Raw genomic sequence first — 27,839 nt, 5'->3', positions numbered from 1 at the left:
GGATAGAATAATACCCATTTAACTCCTGGATTATTATCACAATTAAATGAGGCACAACTTACACAATGCCTGGCACAAAATAAACATTATTTCCCACTCCCTAGTATGACTGTCCCGGAGAGGGCAATGGCACCCCACTCCAGTACTCTTGCCTGGAAAATCCCATGGACGGAGGAGCCTGGTAGACTGCAGTCCATGGGGTCGCTAGGAGTCGGACACAACTGTATAACTTTCAAGTAGACAACCTGAGCGACTTCACTTTCATTTTTCACTTTCATGCATTGGAGAAGGAAATGGCAAACCACTCCAGTGTTCTTGCCTGGAGAATCCCAGGGATGGGGGAGCCTGGTGGGCTGCCGTCTCTGGGGTCGCACAGAGTCGGACACGACTGAAGCAACTTAGCAGCAGCAGCAGCAGTATGACTGTCCAGGTCAACCTATTTAGAGAAGATAGAAAAAGCCTGTGCTAGATACTATGATTTGCAGGAATTGGAACTATATATGTCTTTGAAAAGGGAGGAGAATGGAGCTCAGAAGAGTAACATTTAAGTAAAAGGTAGGGAAGCAGATAATGCTTCTGATCCTTGGAAGCCAGAATAAAACCCAAGAGTAGGGTCACTGCTAAGACTTAGTGACTCAAAGCCAGGATCCATAGAATCTCATACATTCTAGATAGGACTGAAAAATCTAAAGTCTGGAAGTGGTGTCAACCCATATACCTAGGAAAAAATCTTTCCATTCATTTTTTGTTTATTCATTCACCAAATTTTAACTGAGCACTTGTATGCATGGTATGGGAAATAGATGTGGAAACAGTGTAAGACTTTATTTTGGGGGGCTCCAAAATCACTGAAGATGGTGATTGCAGCCATGAAATTAAAAGACACTTACTCCTTGGAAGGAAAGTTATGACCAACCTAGATAGCATATTCAAAAGCAGAGACATTACTTTGCCAACAAAGGTCCGTCTAGTCAAGGCTATGGTTTTTCCAGTGGTCATGTACGGATGTGAGAGTTGGACTGTGAAGAAAGCTGAGCACCGAAGAATTGATGCTTTTGAACTGTGGTGCTGGAGAAGACTCCTGAGAGTCCCTTGGACTGCAAGGAGATCCAACAAGTCCATTCTAAAGGAGATCAGTCCTGGGTGTTCATTGGAAGGACTGATACTAAAGCTGAAACTCATGGGGAGGGTGGTGGGAGCGGGGTTCAGGATGGGGAACATGTGTGCACCTGTGGCAGATTCATGTTGATGTATGGCAAAACCAATACAATATTGTAAAGTAGCCTCCAAATAAATAAATTTATATTTAAAAAAATAAAAATTAAAAAAAATAAAGCTGAAACCCCCATACTTTGGCAACCTCATGAGAAGAGTCGACTCATTGGAAAAGACCCTGATGCTGGGAGGGATTGGGGGCAGGAGGAGAAGGGGACAACAGAGGATGAGATGGCTGGATGGCATCACTGACTCGATGGACGTGAGTTTGGGTAAACTCCGGGAGTTGGTGATGGACAGGGAGGCCTTGCGTGCTGCGATTCATGGGGTCTCAAAGAGTCGGACAGGACTGAGTGACTGAACTAAACTGAACCAATGCATGGTAATTGTGCAGGATACTATTATAGCAGTGAATGAAACAGGAAAATTTCTGCCCTCCTGGACTTACATTTTAGTAGGGAGATGCAGGCAATAAATAAGATGATTTGCCAGGTGGTGATAAGCATTGAGGAGAAAAATAAGTCCAAAAAAGAAGGTAAGACATGCAAGAAAAGTGGCCCTCCAGATCACAATTTGAAGTAGGGTAGTTAATGTATGTCTCATGAATGAGAGACCATGAAGCAAAGATCCAGGGAGTGAGGAAGATGAATATCTGGGGAAAGGACATTCCAAGAAGAGGAGGTCTGGCTGAAAAAATTTTCCATTATCTGCTCCAGTTAAACAAAACGGTGACATTGGATTCCATTTACGCGAGATGCCTAGAATGGTCACATTCACAGAGGCAGAAGTCCACTGGCAGATGCTAAGAGATGGTGGGAGGGGAGGGAGAATGGGGAGTTAGTGTTTAATAGGGACAGAGTTTCAGTTTAGGAAGGTTAAAAGGGAGATGGATGATGGTGCGAGTTGCACAACAGTGTAAATTCACTTCGTGCCACTGAATTGTACTGTTAAACATGGTTAAAATAGTATGTTTTATATTATGTGACTTTTATCACAGTAGAAAACATTAAAAAAAGAATAGCTCTTCTAACAATGCCCAGACAATATTTACCAATCCAGTCAAGAAGGTGTTTAAACAACAATATTTGATTTCCAGTGTTTAAATGCTGCTGCTGCTGCTAAGTGGCATCAGTCGTGTCCAACTCCGTGCGACCCCATGGACAGCAGCCCACCAGGCTCCTCTGTCCACGGGATTCTCCAGGCAAGAATACTACGGTAGGTTGCCATTTCCTTCTCCAAGTGTTTAAATAATGCCTAGCAAAATGTCTGATAACATCTCAAAAACTCATTTAGCTAAATATCTTCATTACTAGGTGTTATTTAAACCTGAGCTATGTGGCAGGCAGTGCCATTAGAACAACTCCTTGGTGAACAAGTAGATAGGGTCTCTTATCCTTAAGGAGTTGACTTTCCTTAGAGAGTAGAGGAGACAGACATTAAACACAGTTGACAACCACATCATAAATTGTGATAAATATGATGAAAGAAGGAAACAAGCAAGAGCCTGAGATAGGCTGGCAAGGTGAGTAGCTGGTTTATATTGGGTAAAAGAAGAGGGACTGGGAGAAGATGAAACTGAAAGTGACGGCAGTGTGGGAGTGGAGCTGGCAGCCTGTGCCAAGGAGCGGGGTCTAGGGCACTTGGAAAACAAGTGGAGTTACTGTCGCTTTCTTCAATATTTGCCAAACAGATTTGGATGCATCTAAAATGATTTCCTATCAGCACGATTCAGCAATAGCCAAAAGGTAGAAGCAATCCAAATGTTCATCAGCTGGTGAATGGACAAATGAAATGTGGACTGTCCATACAATGGAATATTATTCAGCCATATAAAGGAATGAACTACTGACTCATGATACAATGTCTGTGAATGTTAAAAACATGAAGCTTAGCGAAAGAAGATGCGAAGTATTGAAAGAACACAAATTGTATGATTCTGTTTACATAAAATCTTCAGAATAGGCAAATCTGTAGGGACAGAGAGGGGTTAGTAGTTGCAAAGAGCTTCAAGTGGGAAATTGAAAGTGATTGCTAACAGATACAGGGTTTCCATTTATGGTGAAGAAAAAGTTGTGGAACTAGATAGTGGTAATGGTCACACAACATTGTGAATATACTTAATGCCACTAAACTGTATACTTTATGTTAAGTTTGTACAAATTGTTAAAATGGTACATTTTATGTTATTTATATATTTCCTCAATAAAAATAAATTCCTACAATAAAAAATATAGTACAGAAATTATATCAAAGGCAGATCTGTCTGTAACAACTGTTTAACTTTCCAGTTTACCAGACTTTTTACATGCTTAGAGGAAGTATGGGAGCAGGTGTCATGGTTTGGGGAAAGAGAAAAAGATGTAGAATAGTCACATAAGAGAGTAGGAAGATGAATGAAATTAACATGATTATCAAGCAGTCCTAAAGTTCTGCTTGAGTTTAATGATCATGAATTTAAAACAAAACCAATCAGCAGGGTTTGGGTTTTCTCCAGTCAATTCTGTTGTGAGGATGATGAAGAGTAGGTAGAAAATTTTATTTAACTAGGGTTGATATTAAAAGTAAACTTAAAGCATTCTTATTTTATATTTAATTATATTTTTGTGAGTAATTTTCACTGCATTAGTTACATTACAGTCAGAGAATATGGTCAGTATGATGACAGTTCTTTGAAAGTGGTTAAGATTGCTTTATGGCCTAGGACAGTTTTTCATAAAGTCTGCTGCTGCTAAGTCACTTCAGTTGTGGCCGACTCTGTGCGACCCCATAGATGGCAGTCCACCAGGCTCCCCCGTCCCTGGGATTCTCCAGGCAAGAACACTGGAGTGGATTGCCATTTCCTTCTCCAATGCATGAAAGTGAAAAGTGAAAGTGAAGTTGCTCAGTCGTGTCCGACTCTTAGAGACCCCATGGACTGCAGGCTACCAGGCTGCTCCATCCATGGGATTTTCCAGGCAAGAGTATTGGAGTGGGGTGCCATTGCCTTCTCCGCATAAAGAGTATAGATGTGTTTAAATAGGATGTGTATTCTCTGACATTGATGCAAGACAGATAGATATTCATTAGATCAACTTTGTTAATTGTGTTCCAATTTTCTAGATCTTGTTGACCTCAGTGCTTAATTTTTCACAGATAATTGTGTTACATAATATTCTAACATCATATGTTTACCTGTTTTCATCTGAAATCTCACCTTATTTTATGCTTTATATTATCCTGAGGTTATCTTAAACACATAGATATAGAATCACTAAAATTACCAGGGAATTAAAACTTTTACTGTTTTGTAGTAACCTTTTCTTTTTTTTTTTTAATACTTTTAATTTTGTACTGGGGTATATCCTATTAACAATATTATGATAATTTCATGTGAACAGCAAAGGGACTCAGCCATACATGTGTCCATTCTCTTCCAAACTCTCCTCCCATCCAGGCCCCCACAAAACATTGAGCAGAGTTCCACGTGTTGTGCCGTAGGTCCTTGTTGGTTATCCTTTTAAAATATATCAGTGTGTAGATGTCCACCCCAAAGTCTCTAACTATCCATTCCCCCTATTCTTCCCCCCTGGCAACCATAAGTTTGTTCTTTAAGTCTGTAAGCCTCTTTCTGTTTTGTAAGTTCATTTGTATCACTTTTTTTTTTTTTTTTTTAAGAATCACATATAAGGGATGCCATTTGATATTGCTCTTTCTCCTCTGACTTACTTCACTCAGTATGACACTCTTTCAGTGCATCCATGTTGCAGAAAATGGCATTATTTCATTCTTTTTGATGGCTGACTAATATTCCATTGTATATATGTGCCACATCGTTATCCATTCCTCTGTCAATGGACATTTAGATTGCTTCCATGTCTGGGCTATTGTAAATAGTGTTTCAATGAACAATGGGATGCACATATCCTTTTAAATCATGTTTTCCTCCAGATATACGCCCAGGAGTGAGACTGCAGGGTCAACTGGTAGCTCTGTTTTTAATTTTGTAAGGAGCATCCATGCTGTTCTCCATAGTGGCTGAACTAATTTATATTGACACCAACAGTGTAGGAGGGTTTCCTTCTCTACACACCCTCTCCAGCATTTATTGTTTGTGGATTTTTTGATGATAGCCATTCTGCCTGGTGTGAGGCGGTATCTCATTGTAGGTTTGATTTGGATTTCTCCAATAATTAGTCATGTTGAACATCTTTTCATGTGTCTCTTGGCTATCTGTAGTCTTTGAAAAAATGTCTATTTAGGTCTGCCCATTTTTTGATTGGGTTGTTTGCTTTATGCTATTAAGCCTCATAAGTTATTTGTCAGTTTTGGAGACTAATCCCTTGTCAGTCACATCATTTACAAATATTTTCTCCGAATCTGTGGGTTGTCTTTTAGTTTTATTTATTGCTTCCTTTGCTACGCAAAAGCTTTTGAGTTTAAGTAGGTCCCATTTTTTTATTTTTGCTTTTATTTCCATTATTCTGGGAGATGAGCTGAAACAGATATTGCTGTGATTTATGTCAGAGAGTGTTCTGCTTATATTTTCCTAGTTTTAAAGGTCTCACATTTAGGTCTTTTCCCATATTGAGGTTATTTTTGTATATGATGTCAAAGAATAATCTAACTTCATTTTTTTTTTACATGTAGTTGTCCAGTTTTCCCAGCATCATTTGTTGAAGAGACTATCTTTCCAACATTGCATAATTTTCTGTTTTAAAGAATGCTTTGGATTTTCACAGTTTTATTTAACTTTGACGTAATTGATGTGAATTTCTTTTGGATAGTGTTTTCCTAAGAAATCGCATTCTTTCCATTTCAACTTTTCAGTGTCCTTATGTTTCTATCACTCATAAATAAAAAGTATTGGCATTTAAAAAAAATCCAATCTGACAAATTTTGCTTTTACTTAGAGATTTTAATTCGTTCATAGTTATTGTAGTTACTGATGTATTTTCATTTTTAGCATTTTGTGCTTCTTATTTTATTTCTATGTAATTTCATTCTTTTTCCTGCTTTCTTTTGGACAGACTTTTTTAAAAATCTCATACCATTTTTCTCCTGATTTTGAAGTGATATACTTAGTTTATATTATTTTTGTGGTCAATCTTGAAGTTTAAATGTTTATGCTTAAGAAAGTTTGAATTATATTAATGCCTCTATCCTGCTCCTGAATGATATAAACATCTTAAAATATACTAATTCTAACAGTTTACTTCTTGGCTTGCATTGTGTCTTTTATAATGTTTTAGTTTCAACTAGTCTTATTTTAAATCCACAAGTTGAAAATGATTATTTATGCTTTGTATAGGCTATATTTGCTTTTATTTCCCACATGTTAGTCATGTTATTTGCTCACTATCCCTTCTATCTACAACTTTCTTAGTGAAACTGGTCTTTTATTTATCTTCCCTGAAATACATCTTTATAGGACTCTTTATTAAGTATCTGTTGGTAGTAACCTACTCACTTTTATTTACCTGAAAGCTATTTACCATTGATCTTGTAAAATAGTTTCACTGGGCGTACTAATCTTTAAGTTTTCAGTTATTTTCTCTTAGCTTTTGATACTACATTTTATTGTCATGATTTTTAGCTCCTGTTATGGTTTTTGAGAAGCTAATTGTCAGTCTAATCACTGTTCCCTTGAAGGTAAGTTAATTCTTTATTTGCTTTTAAGACTTATTCACTTTGCTGTATAGCAGAAACTAACACAAGATTGTAAATCAACTATACTCTAAAAAATAACTTGTCTTCCTCTTTAGTAACATTTTTGTATTACTATGAGATGCATAAGTGTAAATGTATTTATCCAGCATGGGATTCATTGGTCTGCTATCATCAGGTTGAAAAGAATTCTTAGTGATTATCTCTTCAAATATTTTCTCTCCTCCAATTTTTAAATCATATTTTGAGAAAACTATAATTTGAAATATATTTGACCTCTTTATTTTTCTCCAGATTTCATAAACTCTTTTACATTGTCTATATCTCAGTTTGTATTGCATGGTGGGTAATTTCATTAGGTGCTTCTTTCATTCATTCATTCTTTTGTTATCTTACCTGATTCCTAATGTATTGTTTACATTTTAAATTTCAATTATTATTTACCCAACATTTGGAAACCCACTCCAGTATTCTTGCCTGGAATCCCATGGACAGAGGAGCCTGGCAGGCTATAGTCTATGAGGTCACAAGAGTCAGACTTGACTTAGTGACTAAACTGCCGCAACATTTAGAATTTCTTTTTGACTCTTTATCAGCCTTCTGATTCATTTTTAATAGTTAGGTTGTGGCTGTAGAAAGAAAAGAAAGTTACTCACTTAGTCCTGTCTGACTCTTTGTGATCCCGTGGACTGTAGCCACCCAGGCTCCTCTGTCCTTTTAGTAGCACAGTATATATATATATATCACCATGTATCTCGTGGACTGAGATTTTCCACTTTTCAGTTCAGTTCAGTTCAGTCACTCAGTACTGTCTGACCCTTTGTGACCCCATGAATCGCAGCATGCCAGGCCTCCCTGTCCATCACCAACTCCCGGAGTTCACTCAGACTCACGTCCATCGAGTCAGTGATGCCATCCAGCCATCTCATCCTCTTTCATCCCCTTCTCCTCCTGCCCCCAATCCCTTCCAGCATCAGAGTCTTTTCCAAGGAGTCAACTCTTCACATGAGGTGGCTAAAGTACTGGAGTTTCAGCTTTAGCATCATTCCTTCCAAAGAAATCCCAGGGCTGATCTCCTTCAGAATGGACTGGTTGGATCTCCTTGCAGTCCAAGGGACTCTCAAGAGTCTTGTCCAACACCACAGCTCAAAAGCATCAATTCTTCGGTGCTCAGCCTTCTTCACAATCCAACTCTCACATCCATACACGACCACAGGAAAAACCATAGCCTTGACTAGACGAACCTTTGTTGGCAAAGTAATGTCTCTGCTTTTCAATATGCTATCTAGGTTGGTCATAACTTTTCTTTCCAAGGAGTAAGCATCTTTTAATTTCATGGCTGCAGTCACCATCTGCAGTGATTTTGGAGCCCCCAAAATAAAGTCTGACACTGTTTCCACTGTTTCCCCATCTATTTCTCATCAAGTGATGGGACGAGATGCCATGATCTTCGTTTTCTGAATGTTGAGTTTTAAGCCAAGTTTTTCACTCTCCACTTTCACTTTCATCAAGAGGATTTTATTTCTTCTTCACTTTCTGCCATAAGTGTGGTGTCATCTTCATATCTGAGGTTATTGATATTTCTCCCAGCAATCTTGATTCCAGCTGTGCTTCTTCCAGCCTAGCGTTTCTCATGATGTACTCTGCATAGAAGTTAAATAAGCAGGGTGACAATATACAGCCTTGGTGTACTCCTTTTCCTTTTTGGAACCAGACTGTTGTTCCATGTCCAGTTCTAACTGTTGCTTCCTGACCTGCCTATAGGTTTCTCAAGAGGCAGGTCAGGTGGTCTGGTATTTCCATCTCTTTAAGAATTTTCCACAGTTTATTGTGATCCACACGGTCAAAGGCTTTGGCATAGTCAATAAAGCAGAAATAGATGTTTTTCTGGAACTCTCTTGCTTTTTCCATGATCCAGCAGATGTTGGCACTTTGATCTCTGGTTCCTCTGCCCTTTCTAAAACCAGCTTGAACATCAGGAAGTTCACGGTTCACGTATTGCTGAAGCCTGACTTGGAGAATTTTGAGCTTTTAGCACAGGCATCTTGGCAGCCGATAGATATAAAGTATCAGTAGCTCAGTCATGCCTGACTCTTTGCAATCCTATGGACTGTAGCCCACCAGACTCCTCTGTCCATGGACTTCTCTAGGAAAGAATACTGGAGTGGGTTGCCATTGCCTTTTCCAGGGGATCTTCCTAACCAAAGGATCGAGCCCAGGTTTCCTGCCTTGTAGGCAGATTCTTTACCATCTGAGCCACCAGGGAAACTGGTTGTGGCTTCAGAACTGATGATACTGTTGATACAGGCAGCAATTCATATGGGAAATATTTTTTTCTCCAATGCTAAAATAATTGATTTTCCATGTGGGATGTTTTCTTTACTCCCTTTTTTAAATTTCACATTTTTATTAATAATATAATGATCTAGGAATCTCAGATACTTGCAGTGTCTTTATTTTTATTTTCCACCTTGTACTGGCCCTAGGTCTCATAATGTCACTCTGGACAGATAGTGCTGCTGTTGTTGTGTTGTTGTTTAGTTGCTGAGTTGTGCCTGACTCTTTGTGCCTCCATGGACTATAGCCTGCCAGGCTTCTCTGTCCATGAGATTTCCCAAGAATCCAGAAGTGAGTGCCATTTCCTTCTTCAGGAGTTGTTCCTGACCCACTGATCAAAACCCAAGTCTTGATCTGCATTGGCAGGCAGATTCTTTACCACTGAACCACCTGGGCAGCCCATGGACAGACAGTAGGTTGTAATAAATATTTGGGTCTATAAATATACAAAGGAGAGTTACTTTTTAAAGTGTTTGCTTTCCTTTCTAAATTCATGCTTGTATACTTTCATATCTCATCATTAAGAATTTTGCTTATGGTCTTGTAATCTCAGTTCTACATTCACAAATACCTTTAAAAATTTTTGTTCTTATTTGTAGGTGTTTTACAGTGAGATAATTGATTGTATTTCCAGTGTGCTATATTTGCAGAACAGAATCACACATTTTGTTTCTTGAATCTACTTATAAACATAGAAAACAATCACTTTCATCCAGAATTTCAAAACTTATTACAGCAGATTATACAAACATTATTTATAGTAATTTCCCCTGTAACTTTTAGACATTCATCTCTGTTTCATTTCTAAATTTATATGTTTTGTTTTCTTCCATTTATTTTTTCTTACAACAACTGATGGTTGATTTATTTCATTTATTTCTTCAAGAGAACTCCTCTTGAATTTATTTAGGAATTATACTGTTTATTTTAAAAGTCTTATTTAGGTATATATTTAATATATTTAAATTAAATTTTGTGAATTTTCTTCTTAGTACATCTTTGGCAAAATTAATATATTTTGATATTAGTGTTCTCATTTTGTGATTATGACAGATAATTCTAAGTATTGATACTTTCTAGATATCTTCGTTTTTGGCATACAAGTTAAGAGACCATGTCTGCCTTTATAAATGAATTTTACATGTCTTTTTGTTATTAATTTTTAGTATTATTGCACCTCTGCAGGAAAATATCAGTTCAGTTCAGTTCAGTCACTCAGTCGTGTCCGACTCTTTGTGACCCCATGAACCGCAGCACGCCAGGCCTCCCTGTCCATCACCAATCCCAGAGTTCATTCAGACTCACGTCCATCAAGTCGGTGATGCCATCCAGCCATCTCATCCTCTGTCATCCCCTTCTCCTCCTGCCCTCAATCAAAAGACCCCAGCATCAAGGTCTTTTCAAATGAGTCAGCTCTTCACATCAGATGGCCAAAGTATTGAAGTTTCAGCTTCAGCATCAGTCCTTCCAATGAATATTCAGGACTGATTTCCATTAGGATGTACTGGTTGGATCTCCTTGCAGTCCAAGGGACTCTCAAAAGTCTTCTCCAACACCACAGTTCAAAAGCATCAATTCTTCAGTGCTCAGCTTTCTTTATAGTCCAACTCTCACATCCATACATGACTCCTGGAAAAACCATAGCCTTGACTAGACGGACCTTTGTTGACAAAGTAATGTCTCTGCTTTTCAATATGCTGTCTAGGCTGGTCATAACTTTCCTTCCAAGGAGTAAGCATCTTTTAATTTCATGGCTGCAATCACCATCTGCTGCAATCTTGGAGCCCCAGAAAAATAAAGTCAGCCACTGTTTTCACAGTTTCCCGATTTATTTGCCATGAAGTGATGGGACCAGATGCCATGATCTTTGTTTTCTGAATGTTGAGCTTTAAGCCAACTTTTTCACTGTCCTTTTTCACTTTCATCAAGAGGCTCTTTAGTTCTTCCTCACTTTCTGCCATAAGGGTGGTGTCATCTGCATATCTGAGGTTATTGATATTTCTCCTAGCAATCTTGATTCCAGCTTGTACTTCTTCCAGCCCAGTGTTTCTCATGATGTACTCTACATATAAGTTAAATAAGCAGGGTGACAATATACAGCCTTGTTGTACTCCTGTTCCTATTTGGAACCAGTCTGTTGTTCCATCCGGCTTGAACATTTGGAATTTCACAGTTCACGTATTGCTGAAGCCTGGCTTGGAGAATTTTGAGCATTACTTTACTAACATGTGAGATGAATGCCAGAAAATATAGTATGTGATAATTTTATTTTCTAAATTTCACTGAGTTTTTAAAAATTTTCTAATGTATAATGATTATTAAAACTATTCTATGGGTCCTCTATGATCATTTTCTGATGATAAGGTTTGATTTAGCACAGGCACTCTCTCTGTATATAAATAAATATATATATATATACACATATATATGTATATATATAGCTTTGCTTATATCTACTTATTATTTCAAATTACTTACTGCATTGAGTGCTCTATGCCTGACAAACTTTTCACTATTTAGCTTGTAATTGCATGAATCTTTCTTCAGACACTTTGGTTCTAATACTTCAAAAGTTATTACAGTCACAGCCTCATTATGTGTTGTATTTTTAGTAAGCTTCAGTTTATTTGAAGTCTATATGATAATAATAATAAGAATATATTTCTTTTTTTAAATTGTCTGGCTTCTCTGCATCATCCTTTTTTTATCAGCCTTTTGAGGATGTTTTGTTTCATGCATATCGGTTCTTATTTTGATTTATCTAAACATTTAAAAAGGATTTTAATGATCAGTTTTATTGTAATTACTAATTATTGCTTTAACAAAGCTACTATGGTCTTATTCTGACTTTTACATTTTCTGCTATTTTTAAAAGTATATCTTTGCTTTTTCTTTCTTTTTTAAAGTATATTTAGCTATAGTTTGAGGATTTTGTCTTTGTTCTTTTTATCAAATCTCGAGATTTGAAAGGTGTCTGGTTTGCTTTTAGCTCCATTCTTAGCTATGTTTATAGTTTTAAGTAACTTGATAAGACTTACATTTAATAATACAGCATCCTCAACAACAGAATTCTCTTTATTGTCTCCACTACAAAAAAATATAGTTTCATTTTCATCAACTTCTGCTCTTTTACTATATACATATATATATATATATATATATATATATATGCTGCTGCTAAGTCGCTTCAGTCGTGTCCGACTCTGTGCGACCCTGTAGACGGCAGCCCACCAGGCTCCTCTGTCCCTGGGATTCTCCAGGCAAGAACACTGGAGTCGGTTGCCATTTCCTTCTCCAATGCATGAAAGTGAAAAGTGAACGTGAAGTCGCTCAGTCATGTTTCACTCTTGTGACCCCATGGATTGTGGCATACCAGGCTCCTCCATCCATGTATAAAATTTTAAATTATATATTTATATTATAATTATATTTATGTATAATATATATTTATATATAATATAAATATATATTATAAATATAATTTATATATATTGATAAAGATATAATATATATATTTATTTATAAAGATATATATAAAAATATATATTTATTTATAAATATGTATATTATATATAGAAATAATTTATTTTTATAACCTGGACATTTTATACCTTTCTATTATGGCTTATTTCTTGTCATTTGCATATTTATATATTTTAATTTTCAAGATACAATTTTGCAATTGTAACTGTAATTACTTAGATTTAATTGTAGGTTGCATGGGTTAGTATTCATGGCCAGGCTTTTCATATTGAACTTTACTCTCAACTATTGACTTCTTACATCTTTCTCCTTTGGATGAAGTATATCCTTAAGTGAGTTTTTAAGGAAACATATGTAAGTAATATATCTCCAAAGACTTTATTAATGGAGATGTTAAGCTTCTTTTGATCGTGATTAAAAAAATTCACAAAATAACAGTGGCTTGAATAAGATAGAAGTTTATTTATCGTTTGTGTAAATCATTAACAGTCATATAATATAATATACTAAAATAAACTAGCGTATTTTAAGGACTGCCTGCAGCCATGCTTTGCACTTATTATCTCATTAAATCTTCAGAAAAGCCCCTGAGGTGAAATTGAGCATTCTCTCTTCTGCAGCAGGAAAACTGTGGCTCAAAGGGCAAAAGCATCTGTCTTAATGCTAGTAAGTGACAGACCTGGGAGTTGAAGTCAGCATTTTCTAGTTCTCATGTTATCCTCACTTCAGCATACTGCCTCTGAGGAATCAAGTGACGAAGTAGAGCTAAGGATAAAGTGCTGTAGGGACAGAGCTGAGCAACTGGCAATTGATAAATTCTTGGGAAGAATCTTCCAAGGAAGCATCAGACAGCAGGTGATATTGGAGAACAGACTTGAATAATTAAAATAAGTTTTCCAGGTGAGTAAGGAAGGAAAAAGCATTCTAGGCTAAGAAGGCAAGAGGTTTGTGTATGTAAGGTATTTAAGCTTTTGTTCCTTAAAGGAATTAATTTAATCTTTCTATTTCATTTCCAGACATGAAATAGGTGCTTAGTAAGAGCTTATTGACTCAATTTTATTTAGTCATTCTTTTTGTTTTATGTAGCAAACATACTATGTGCCTCTGTAATATTGTCCTAACCTAGTTGCCCCTGTAATATTGTCCTACCCTATCTTAGTAAGATAACCCTAGATACTATGGAGAGAACAATGTGCCCAGATGAAAACTATGTGTAATTCCCAGTCTTCCATACAGTTTGAGGATATAAATGGAATCTCCTGTGAGGGCTTCTGGGAAATTCCCAAAAGTGCCCTTTACTACATGTTTTGATTACTGATTAGACTTATATATTTAGAGTCATGAATCTAGTGGCTTAGACCATGGGCATGGAAGTGACATGGTAGTGACAATAAAATTGAGAGACATAAGGACCCTGGGATCCTGATGGCATTGTGAGGTCACCATACCAATTCTAAATGCCTGTTTTAAAAATATATTTTATGTGAAAAATAAATTCTTCTTGTTTATGCTACTATTATCTCTATTATCTGCTATGAGCAACCAAGTACAATTTTCAACTGATATATCCCCAATTCAGCATCCTTTCTAGGAATATAGGTGACTGGAACACTTGAAAATAATTGTGGCTAGAAATTACTATTTGGAAAATGCACAGAAATACCAAGAGAATTTCCCAGCTGGACCCCACTCCCAAGGTGGATCTCAAAGACAGTTTTATGCCAACCGTATAACCTGGAGGAATTCCAGAAGCATTTCAGGAAGAGAAAGTGGCTGCTGATACTGCTATGCTTTAGTGGAAGCTGAAAGGCTGGAATGATGACCTTTCAAGAAGAACAAATGTTATTAAATAATGGATTTTGTCCCACCTCCTACAACAGTCAAGAGCAAAAGGATGAAAAGGGACTCCTATTCTTCTATTAATAACTCCTCATTCAGGCTCATGCTGACGAAGCAGAAAGCAACTGTAAAATTAGCAGTTTTGCCTGAAAATTAGCCCCTTGCAAAGCCATAAAAAGAGAAAAGGAATTAAGGAAAATTCTATTAATGGAGTCAAGGATGAAAAATCAAGAGTGATAGAGCATAAATACCCAGACAACTGATAATTTTTTTTTTAAAGAAGATATTACCCCGGTTTTAAATAGCTGCTTAGAGTTGTGTATGAAGAAGGTGTTAATTTATAGCCCCTGATCAGTGTCCTTTCTTAATGGCTCCTTGGAGCAAATCAATCAGAACTTGAAGAACACAAGGTTTAGGTTGATGTTAATAAAAACCACCCCATCTACCCTAGCTGAGATATTACTGTTCCACTTTAGAAAGGCAATGCAATACGTGAAAAGAGGTTTAATTTCAGAGGCAAAGTTAGGTTTGAATCTGGCTCTGTTCCTTCACTAGCCTGGGGAAAGTCTTCTATTGCTCTGTGCCCCTATTTTTTCTTCTATCAAAGCAGACGATGATTATGCTTCATTGTGTTAAAAGCATTAAATTAAGTACCATATAAAGAATTTGGTCCCTAGTAGGTTGTTAACAAATGTTAGTCCTTTTCTATTTTTCCTTCCTCATCAGAGGGCCAGGGACATCAAACCTCCTTGCAAACCTATGCAAAGCAGTTAAATTTAGTTCTGGGAAATTCTCCCCATAAGATCAGTCCCTACTGAGGAGCTGAACACATTTTCATAATTTATGACTGGTCTTGGGCAGTGGGCTCCCATTTGCAATTTTATGAAAATGATAAATCAATATCCAATAGTAGGGGATAATCTCAAGAAAGATACTGAGACTCTTTAACAACAAAAGGGGAGGGATTCCTGTCTCCAGCAAGGAGCGTAGATAGGAGATCTTTGAAACTGATACAATTTGTTTTATTTTTAGCTTTGGTAGTTTTCACAGTCATAGGTATCTATACTGAAATTCCAAGAGAAAGTAAAGACTTTGAGGGCTGTGGTGAGGGGCTTGGGTGTCTTAAATCACTCCTGCTTTCTTAGTTCAAGGCAGTATTTCACATCTGAAACACACATTTTCACTCCTAGATCTGAAAAATGGCAAGATATAGACAAAGCAATTAAATCCACAATGCACCTGGAGGATGAACACTGTTTGAAAGTGGATAAATCATTAAGAAAGACCTGAACAGCACTTTAAAGTCTTTTTCTCTAATTGATGGCTGTAGCTTATAAGACTGGGCAAACAAATATAGAAAAATCTAACTGTACTAGCAACACTCATCAGGGTAAACCTTCAAATGTTGTAATGTAATCCCAGAATCATTCCTCTCCAAGCTCCAAGATCATCCTCTAAGCAAAGAGGATTTAAAGAGCCTCTTGATGAAAGTGAAGAGGAGAGTGAAAAAGCTGGCTTAAAACATCAACATTCAAAAAATGAAGATCATGACATCTGGTCCCATCACTTCATGGCAAATAGATGGGGAAACAACGGAAACAGTGACAGACTATTTTCTTGGTCCCCAAAATCACTGCAGATGGTGACCACAGTCATGAAATTAAAAGACTCTTGCTCTTTGGAAGAAAAGCTGTGACCAAACTAGACAGCATACTAAAGAGCAGAGACATTACTTTGCCAACAAAGATCTGTCTAGTCAAAGCCATGGTTTTTCCAGTAGTCTTGTATGGATGTGAGAATTGGACCATAAGGAAAGCTGAGCACCAAAGAATTGATGCTTTTGAACTGTGGTGTTGGAGAAGACTCTTGAGAGTCCCTTGGACTGTAAGGAGATCTAACCAGTCCATTCTAAAGGAGATCAGTCCTGGGTGTTCTTTGGAAGGAATGATGCTAAAGCTGAAACTCCAGTACTTTGGCCACCTGATGCGAAGAACTGACTCATTGGGAAAGACCCTGATCCTGAGAAGGATTGAAGGCAGGAGGAGAAGGGGATGACAGAGGATGAGATGGTTGGTGTGCTGCAGTCCATGGGGTCACAAAGAGTCAGACATGACTGAGTGACTGAGTTGAACTGAAGCTCTTCATGTCTTAAGATCATAGAATCTGGGCTAGGTGGGGCTCTTAAAGTGATAATTTAAATTCCTCAACAACATCACCACTGAGTAGTCTTCCTACTTGTATTTGAGCACCTCCAGCAACAGAGAGGAACATCCTTTTGAGATAAGCTATAGCATACTAGGCAATCATTTGTGTAGAAAATATATATTCATTTCCAGTGCTGCCATCACAAACTACCACAAATTAGGTGGCTTAAAACCCATGGACGGAGGAGCCTGGTAGGCTGCAGTCCATGGGGTTACTAAGAGTCGGACATGACTGAGCGACTTCACTTTCCCTTTTCACTTTCATGCATTGGAGAAGGAAATGGTAACCCACTCCAGTGTTCTTGCCTGAAGAATCCCAGGGACAGGGGAGCGTGGTGGGCTGCCGTCTATGGGGTCACACAGAGTCAGACATGACTGAAGTGACTTAGCAGCAGCAGCAGCAGCAGCAAAACCACTGAAGTTTATTGTGTCACAGTTCTGAAGGCCAGAAGCTTGAAATCCATCACTGGCAGAGCCATGCTCCTTCTGAAACTTGTAGGGCAAAATTTTTCCTTGCTCCTAACTTCTTATTTTTGCATTGATACAACCCCCTACAAGCTTTCTTTGTATATGCAATATTCCATACATATATTTGTGTACCATACATATGTTTGTGTTGACTTTATCCCTAGCAGACTTTTTCATTCTAAGTAAAGCAAGTCTCCTTGAAAATAAAAGGAGGACTGAATTGCAGCTGAGGGCCCTGACAGCAGGGCCATGTTTATGACTCTGAAGTGAATTCCTTCCAAGACTGGCCAGCAGTGGAGAGAGACTTTGAAACATTGTATGGAAAATTCCAGCAACTGGAAGAGCAGACCAGGAGGCTGCAAAAGGACATGAAGAGAAGCCCCAGTGCTGACTTGGCTATCAAATTGGCTGTGGAGGTGTCCTTAGACTTACTCTCTAATCCCCTCTCCAGTAAGACCAGGACTTTATGAATGTGATGGCCATCCTGGACATGGTCATGAAGTGGATGGATCCCTTTAGCCAGGGAAAGTTTAATCAGATCCAAAAGACCATGGTTGACCCCTGAAAAAGTTTGACAGTGTCTCCCAGAACCTCAACATGGTGGTGGGAAGCAGCCTTCCTATAGAGTAGGACTATAGGTGACTTCAGGACAAGATGGAGAAGTATCAGCCAAAGGAGAAGACAAGATCAGTGCTCCCCAAACTCCACCAGGCCCCAGAAGAGCTTCAGCTTGCATGGGATGACCTTGAAACCAAGATCAAACAGCTCCTGGATGAGCTACTGAGGTTCTAAAACAGCTGATTACACTCCTTCTAGCCCAGCTTTGAGTCCCTGATCCAAGAGCAGACCAGGAAATGCATAAGACCTTTGGAGACTTGACCTAACATCTTGACCAGCCTGGCCACCTGGATGAAGTTTGGGCAGCAGGAGTGGGAGACTGAGACCAAACTGAGGGAATCCAGTTGCACTCTGTCTCTGTTGTGGCTGATGACTAAATCCCTGTTCCCCTCAGAAGAGTCCTGAGATACAAGTCAGTCTCTTGAGCTTTTGACCTTTTCAAGTTTAGGCTCAGATGTCAGCACAGTGGAAGGCCCTGCCCTTGGCCCTCCAACCCATCTGCCAGGTTGGAAACAGAAGTGGCTTCTACTCTGCCTCACCAGCCCTTTGGAACAAAAATTTGGCACCAGGAAACTCAAGCAGGCTGCTCTCTCCCCACCCAATAGCAAGATCCAGGAGACATAGATAAACAGTATAGCAAACCTCCAAGGGTTTTCTTATTTCCAAACTGTCCAGAGTACATCCTGGCCTAGAGCCAGAGCAAGCTTCTAGCTTTCAGAGGGCATGGGCATTGTCATCTCACTTGAGTGGTTGAGATGACATTTGCCTCCAAAAGAACCATCCTGGAAGTCCACCTATCCTTGCCTCCTTTCCACTTCAGATTCTTTTTCCCCACTGGGAGAGTTCTATTCTCCAAGAATGTATGTATCTGGGAATTCAGTCTTCCTTCTCAGAGCTGTGGTCCTCCAGCTTTAAGAAGCTCTTCCCTCCAACCTCCTAACATGACAAAGGCTGGCTTAGCTCACTCCCATGCCCTTAGTTAAGTGTTAGAAAGTGCCCCAAGTCTTGTAGTTTCCCTGGGTAACTGGGATTCACCTCATGGAAGTATCCTACCATGCAAAATATCTTGGATGGATTCACAGCCTCAGAGTAAGAAGAGTAGGTTTTGTGCTGGCTTTAGGCTGGGCCAGAAAGAGAAGGCAGTGTCCTGAGGCTGATCTTCAGGGAAAAGGCACAAGGAACAGGCAGCCATGGTCTTTTGGGATAAAGTCTAGACACCTCACAGCTGCCAGGAAGAACTGTCTGAGGACGTTCAATGAAAGATGCATTTGGTTAGTGCAGCTGTGGATGACAGCAGACATGGAACTGGGTTCCCAGGGTTTCCCACCAGAAGCTAATGTACCTGCTCTGGGGCACTGCGTCCTGTATGGAGTTGACTGAAGACAACAAAGGAGGGGTTCAGTTCAGAAAGACAAACTACACCTTTGCAGCAGTTGGCTCAAGTAGTTAGAACTAAAATGAGAGCATGCCATTTTTGCCTACAACCCCCACTTAGGACCAATGGGGAAACACCAAATATGCTCCCGCTCAGCAATTCATAGGATGCCCATCTCCTCATCAATTTGCCTCCACCTTCCCTACATGCACAACCTCCCATCAGGATGGACCTTCCCCCTTTGCCACCATCAAGCTTTTTAACTTCTCTGCCTACCATGGTTTTGGTCTCTGCCAAATACAAACTATGGCAGTGGCAGCCTCTCTTACTGTCAATAAGCAGTGTTTGTTCTGATAACAGGCAAATTTGGCCTTAGAGTACAGAATGAAGCACAGCAAAAGCTAATAGAGTTTTGCCAAGAGAACGCACTGGTCATAGCAAACACCCTCGTCCAACAACACAAGACAGGACTCTACACATGGACATCACCAGATGGTCAATACCAGAATCAGATTGATTATATTCTTTGCAGCCAAAGATGGAGACGCTCTATACAGTCAGCAAAAACAAGACCAGGAGCTGACTGTGGCTCAGATCATGAACTCCTTATTGCCAAATTCAGACTTAAATTGAAGAAAGTAGGGAAAACCATTAGACCATTCAGGTATGACCTAAGTCAAATCCTTTACAATTATACAGTGGAAGTGAAAAATAGATTCAAGGGATTGGATCTCATAGACAGAGTGTCTGATAAACTATGGATGGAGGTTTGTGACATTGTATAGGAGAAAGGGATCAAGACCATCCCCAAGAAAAATGAATGCAAAAAAGCAAAATGTTTGTCTGAGGAGCCCTTACAAATAGCTGTGAAAGGAAGAGAAGCAAAAGGTAAAGGAGAAAAGAAAGATATACCCATTTGAATGCAGAGTTCCAAAGAACAGCAAGGAGAGATAAAGCCTTCTTCAGTAATCATTGCAAAGAAATAGAGGAAAACAATAGAATGGGAAAGACTAGAGATCACTTCAAGAAAATTAGAAATACTAAGGGAACATTTTATGCAAAGATGGGCACAATAAAGGACAAAAATGGTATGGACATAATAGAAGCAGAAGATATTAAGAAGAGGTGGCAAGAATACACAGAACTCTACAAAAAACATTTTCATGACCCAGATAATCATGATGGTGTGCTCACTCACCTAGAGCCAGATATCCTGGAATGCAAAGTAAAGTAGGCCTTAGGAAGCTTCACTATGAACAATCTAGTGAAGGTGATGGAATTCCAGGTGAGCTCTTTCAAATCCTGAAAGATGATGCTGTGAAAGTGCTGCACTCAATATGCCAGCAAATTTGGAAAACTCAGCAGTGGCCACAGAACTGGAAAAGGTCAGTTTTCATTCCAATCCCAAAGAAAGGCAATGCCAAAGAATGCTCAAGCTACCACACAATTGCACTCATTTCACATGCTAGTAAAGTAATGCTCAAAATTCTGCAAGCCAGGCTTCAACAGTACATGAACTGTGAACTTCCAGATGTTGAAATTGGTTTCAGAAAGGGCAGAGGAACCAGAGGTCAAATTGCCAGCATCCACTGGATCATCGAAAAAGCAAGAGAGTCACAGAAAAACATCTATTTCTGCTTTATTGACTATGCCAAAGCCTTTGACTGTGTGGATCACCAAAAACTGTGGAAAGTTCTGAAAGAGATGGAATACCAGACCACCTAACCTGCCTCTTGAGAAATAGATATGCAGGTCAGGAAGCAACAGCTAGAACTGGACATGGAACAACAGACTGTTTCCAAATAGGGAAACGAGTACATCAAGGCTGTATATTGTCACCCTGCTTATTTAACTTCTATGCAGAGTACATCATGAGAAATCCTGGGCTGGATGAAGCAGAAGCTGGAATCAAATTTACCAGGAGAAATATCAATAATCTCAGATATGCAGATGACACCACCCTTATGGCAGAAAGCAAAGAAGAACTAAAGAGTCTCTTGATGAAAGCAAAAGAAGAGAGTGAAAAAGTTGGCTTAAAGCTCAACATTCAGAAAACTAAGATCATGGCATCTGGTCCCATCATTTCATGGCAAATAGATGAGGAAACAGTGGAAACAGCAAGAGACTTTTTTTTTTTTGGCTCCAAAATCACTGCAGACTGTGATTGCAGCCATCAAATTAAGAGACACTTACTCCTTGGCAGGAAAGTTATAACCAACCTAGACAGAAGAGACATTACTTTGCCAGCAAAGGTCCTTCTAGTCAAGTCTATGGTTTTTCCAGTGGTCATGTATGGATGTGAGAGTTGGACTATAACAAAAGCTGAGCACTGAAGATAGATGCTTTTGAACTGTGGTGTTGGATAAGACTCTTCAGAGTCCCTTGCACTGCAAAAAGATCCAAGCAGTCCATCCTAAAGGAAATCAGTCCTGATTCATTGGAAGGACTAATGCTGAAGCTGAAAGTCCCATACTTTGGCCACCTGATGTGAAGAACTGACACATTTGAACAAATGGGACCTAATCAAACTTAAAAGCTTCTGCACATCAAAGGAAACTATTAGCAAGGTGAAAAGGCAGCCTTCAGAATGGGAGAAAATAATAGCAAATGAAGCAACTGACAAACAACTAATCTCAAAAATATACAAGCAACTCCTACAGCTCAACTCCAGAAAAATAAATGACCCAATCAAAAAATGGGCCAAAGAACTTAATAGACATTTCTCCAAAGAAGACATACAGATGGCTAACAAACACATGAAAAGATGCTCAACATCACTCATTATCAGAGAAATGCAAATCAAAACCACAATGAGGTACCATTTCACACCAGTCAGAATGGCTGCAATCCAAAAGTCTACAAGCAATAAATGCTGGAGAGGGTGTGGAGAAAAGGGAACCCTCTTACACTGTTGGTGGAAATGCAAACTAGTACAGCCACTATGGAGAACAGTGTGGAGATTTCTTAAAAAACTGGAAATAGAACTGCCTTATGATCCAGCAATCCCACTGCTGGGCATACACACTGAGGAAGCCAGAAGGGAAAGAGACACGTGTACCCCAGTGTTCATCGCAGCACTGTTTATAATAGCCAGGACATGGAAGCAACCTAGATGTCCATCAGCAGATGAATGGATAAGAAAGCTGAGGTACATATACACAATGGAGTATTACTCAGCCATTAAAAAGAATACATTTGAATCAGTTCTAATGAGGTGGATGAAACTGGAGCCTATTATACAGAGTGAAGTAAGCCAGAAAGAAAACCACCAATACAGTATACTAACGCATATATATGGAATTTAGAAAGATGGTAACAATAAGCCTGTGTACGAGACAGCAAAAGAGACACTGATGTATAGAACAGTCTTATGGACTCTGTTGGAGAGGGAGAGGGTGGGAAGATTTGGGAGAATGGCATTGAAACATGTATAATATCATGTATGAAACGAGTTGCCAGTCCAGGTTCGATGCACGATACTGGATGCTTGGGGCTGGTGCGCTGGGATGACCCAGAGGGATAGTATGGGGAGGGAGGAGGGAGGAGGGTTCAAGATGGGGAACACATATATACTTGTGATGGATTCATTTTGATATTTGGCAAAATTAATACAATTTTGTAAAGTTTAAAAATAAAATAAAATTTAAAAAAAAGAAAGAAAAGACCCTGATATTGGGAAAGATTGAAGGCAGGAGGAGAAGGGGATGACAGAGAATGAGATGGTTAGATGGCATCACTGACTCAGTAGACATGAGTTTGAGTAAACTCCAGGAGTTGGTGATGGACAGGGAGGCCTGGCTGTGCTGCATGGGGTCGCAAAGAGCGAGACACGACTGATTGACTGAACTGAACTGAACTGTTGTCATTTGGGTGGTCTTTGTGTGCCTCTACCAAGATTATTGAAATTAAAAGACGCTTACTCCTTGGAAGGAAAGTTATGACCAACCTAGATAGCATATTCAATAGCAGAGACATTACTTTGCCAACAAAGTTTCGTCTAGTCAAGGCTATGGTTTTTCCTGTGGTCATGTATGGATGTGAAAGTTGGACTGTGAAGAAGGCTGAGCACTGAAGAACTGATGCTTTTGAACTGTGGTGTTGGAGAAGACTCTTGAGAGTCCCTTGGACTGCAAGGAGATCCAACCAGTCCATTCTGAAGGAGATCAGCCCTGGGATTTCTTTGGAAGGAATGATGCTAAAGCTGAAACTCCAGTACTTTGGCCACCTCATGCGAAGAGTTGACTCATTGGAAAAGACTCTGATGCTGGGAGGGATTGGGGGGCAGGAGGAGAAGGGGACGACAGAGGATGAGATGGCTGGATGGCATCACTGACTCAATGGATGTGAGTCTCAGTGAACTCCGGGAGTTGGTGATGGACAGGGAGGCCTGGCGTGCTGCGATTCATGGGGTCGCAAAGAGTTGGACACGACTGAGCGACTGATCTGGTCTGACCAAGATTATTAATTTGAGGAGTAAATAAAACACTCAGGATAACATGCACCCCATAAAAATATCTAGACAGGTTTTCAATATACTTTGCCTATTGATGGACTAGTTCCATTTATGAAGTTTTATAAACCAAAAAGCTTTGATCAGGTTGTTGATTAATTCACCTCTGAAAAAGTGGCATTTAATTTTAGCTACTCAGGTGGTGCTAGCGGTAAAGAACCTGCCTGCCAATGCAGGATACGCAGGAGACTTGGGTTTGATCCCTGGGTCAGGAAGATCCCCTGAAGGAGGGCACAGAACCCACTCCAGTATTCTTGCCTGGAGAATCCCATGGACAGAGGAGCCTGGGGGGCTACAGTGCATAGGGTCTCAATGAGTTGGACATGACAGAAGCGACTTAGCATGCACACGCACTATGTTTTGCAACATTTAATAGTGTTTGCAATAGGCGGCTTCTCCAGGGCTTATTCTATGCCCAATGGCATTTAGCAGATAAAACAAAGTGTACCATCTTGCCCAAAAAACACAGACAAGTCTCACTGGAGAGCCGTATGCTAAATAACTGGTACTGGTGACCAAAGTACTCCCAACCCGAATTTCCTGTCACTAATGTGAATTTCTTGCTCTGAGAGCCTGTCTTCTTGGCCACATTTTATGGTGCCAACGAAGACATGCCAGAGATTACCTCCTGTGTACCTTGGCGTTGAGCACCGCATGTGTCCAATGATGGTGGCGGGCACTATTACTATAGCAAGGTAAATAAAAGTCCACTTTTTAAAAATGCCAATTCAAGATGCAAATCATGTGTACAGCATACTCAGAATGGAGTTTTGAGCAGTCTAGTATCCTGAAGACTTCCAAGCTTCAGTTACAAGGATTTGCTAGCCATCCTTGGCAATCCTGGGATCATAGATATTCCAGTCTCTGCATTTATCATCACATGGACATATTCTTCCTGCATACATTTCCTCTCTTCTTATAAGGACATCAGTCACATTGGCTTAAGGTCCCCCCCCTACTGCTGTGTGACCTTATCTTAACTAATTACATCTCCAATGACTCTATTTCCAAATAAGTTCACATTCTGTACTAGGGGTTAAGACTTTGAAGTTCAGCCAAACCCACTTAGTAATAAAGTGACCTTAGCCAAGTTACTTAAGCCATGGTTTCATCTTCCAAAAATAGGAATAAAATTTGAGAAAATTAAATTAATGGCTAGAGAGTATATATCAAAAGATGATTAGCACAGGGTAGGTGCTAAAGAATGCTACTTTTTTCTTTCTTAATAAAACTTTATTGTCTGATCAGTTTATTATTTTATATATTCTCCTCAAGCAAAGATTTATTGTACACTTAATATATGCCATGTACTAAGGTATCATTCATATAGCAGAAAAAGAGATGTGTTCCTTTCCCACATGGAGGTTAATCCAACTCTATCCTGGATTTTAATTGAAGAGTTTATTTAGCAAAATGACCTTCAAGATAAGAATGTTTGCTAGCCCACAGTCTGACTATTGAAGAGTAATAAAGGGAAACAGAATCAACATGTATTGTTTATCATGTAGTAGATGCTATGCAAGATGAGTTATATAATATCTTGTTGAATTCCCCCAGATCTGGGAATGTATATTCAATTAATTAAACTGTGACTCAGAGAAGTGAAGAAAGCTGCCTGTAAGCTCTCAGCTAGTAACTACTGGAGCCACTTTCCTCTCGGCTACACCTAAGAGTCTGTGTGTTATCAGTCAGGCATTTAAGTCATCAAACTGAAGACACAGGATGTACAGATGCATGAGGAAGAATAATGGCTCAATCCTCCTTTAGTAAACCCTTGACTCTATGCATAGGGTGGTGGTTTATCTTGAAAACTGCCAGGCCACTTTTCTACCCAGTTATGGCTTTTTTAATACTCATATGACACCAATTCAAGTGAAGCTTACATTATGCCAAATTCTGCTTACTTTATGATGAATGAGTGGAGAGATCTAGTAGCACCCTCTAACCATGGTCTTTGGAAATCAGAATGGTAAGGGATGCAATCAGTGGCCACATATGTAGACTTGTTACAATATTTTGACCCCCTTAATTCTCTGTTCTAAGAAACTAGATAACTATGCATTAGCTGAAAGGTATTCCCTTACCGTGTATCTTATTGACTGCCAGGTCTTCCCAAGATTCTGTATCACTACCCAAGGACTCATAAACACAAGTGCCAGGTAACAAGCTCTCTATATGGTTTGTTTTTTCAGAGAAATCCTAGGAGATTAACAGCTTGGAAGTCCTTATAATTGTAGAATGATGTCTGTTTTGATGTTCTTTTCCTTCATTTTATGGTCTGTGTGGATCATATATTCTGTTGGACACCAGCAGGAATCCTAAAAGCCTTTCAGAATAATATATTTCTTCTTTTTGGGATGGAGGGATAACCTACTTCAGAACTCTTTAAGTATCTTGTCATGAATTTGCTGAGGCTTACTAAGTAGGTTACACTTGATTCATTTGTCCACATATGGTTGTGAATCAAAGTCTATTCAATATTGAAAAGGTTCTTCTTACTGTCACTGCTGTCAGTGAGGATCTTAGGGCAGTGGTTCTCGACTGAGAGCAATTTTGCCAGCCCCCCTCCCAGGAACATTTGTCTGCAGATAGTTTTGCTTTTTGTAACTGGTATATGTGTGGAAGTGTAATTGGCATTTATCTGGTAGAGACAAAGGATGCTGTTAAGCATCCTACAATCACAGGAACCTCTTCCACAAGAAAGAATTATCTGGCTCAAATATCAATAGTATCATCAATAGGTTGAGAAACCCTTCTTTTACAGACTTTAGGCATCTCTTTGGAAACTATATGAACCTGTGTTCCAGGGTCAGATCAACTACTTATTAATTATTTTAACATAGTCAAACAGTTCAATGCTCTTGGACATGCGCTTCACTGCTTGTATGTAAAAATGAGGGAAGTGGTTTTGGGGAAACTGAAACATATCGAGCCACTAGTTAAATTTTATGGTCAAAGGAAAAGGGGGAAAACATTTAGTATTCAAAGATTTTTTTTTGAAGAGTTATTTATAATTGAGAATAGTATAAGACAATTCTATATAAATCTCCCCATTCTGGCTCAGGTGGTAAAGAATGTGCCTGCAATGTAGCAGACCCAGATTCGATCCCCTGGGTCAGGAAGATCCCTTGGGGAAGGGAACGGCTACCCACTCCAATATTCTTGCCTGGAGAAATCCATGGAGAGAGGACCGTGGCAGGCTACCACCCATTGGGTTGCAGAGTTGGACACACGGGGCAACTAATGCTACTTTCTGTTTAAGTAAATGATAGTTTGTTTCATAAAACATTATGAGGATCTTATTTAAAAATCAGTTCTTATACATGGAAAATGCTTTTATTCTAATGCTAGGAATGAGAGTAATGGGATTCAAATTTGTATGTAAAGTCAGCAAGAGGGAAATCGATTACTTTGTTTTCTGAGCAGCCTCTATCCTTATTTCTTACTGTTGCGCTCATCACAGTGCCCAAGCCTCACTTGCTTACGTTTATGTCTTTATGACCAAGCTGTGTACTCCAAGTGGATGTTAGTGGGTTTTAGTCACTTCTGTATCCCCAATGTCTTGCGCATAACTAACTGCATGTCTCTCAGGAGATAGGTTAGTGCTACCTGCTTTGGCTTCCTCATCTGAAAAATGCAGGCAAAACTGGGCAGCTGTTGACAGCAATAAATAAAGCAATGCTTGTAAGTATCATAACACTCTATCTGACTGACAATAACCATTCAATAAACTTAGTTACTGTGATTACTTACATTCCTACTCTGTCAGTAACAACGGGTGTAATATTGAGAAAGTAAATCAGGCCTTATTTTCTTTTCTCTTTTCTGCTTTTCCTTCTGTAAATGAAAACTTGTATTAGACTATCTAAATTCTACTTCCCAGATTCAAGATTTTATATCCTTTGATTCTGAGGATTAAAGTCTTCAGGAGCCTTGCTGGAGGTCTAATCCTGTGCAAACTCTTAGAGTTGAAAAGGGGTCCATTGACTGTGGTCTAATGTGACTTTGAGGCTGAGGACAGTCATCAGGAAGGAGAAGGAGAATTTAGTGGGTAGGCAGGAGATGATGTAGTGTCAGGGAAAGAGCAGATTAGGCATCAAAGAACTGGGAGACCTCACTTATGTGTTGTGTGGCTGCACATATTATT

The 27,839-nt window shown here is 39.1% G+C and overlaps 1 pseudogene; it reads left to right on the top strand.

Annotated features, from left to right (window-relative positions):
- The first annotated feature begins 1,677 nt into the window (after positions 1-1,677).
- Positions 1,678-18,130, top strand: LOC102287684 (bridging integrator 3-like; annotated as a pseudogene).
- The last annotated feature ends 9,709 nt before the right edge of the window (positions 18,131-27,839 follow it).

This window comes from Bos mutus, chromosome 3, assembly GCF_027580195.1.
Source record: "Bos mutus isolate GX-2022 chromosome 3, NWIPB_WYAK_1.1, whole genome shotgun sequence".
Taxonomy (NCBI): domain Eukaryota; kingdom Metazoa; phylum Chordata; class Mammalia; order Artiodactyla; family Bovidae; genus Bos; species Bos mutus.
Note: the sequence above shows the minus strand (reverse complement) of the source record. Positions and strands in the feature narration are given on the sequence as shown.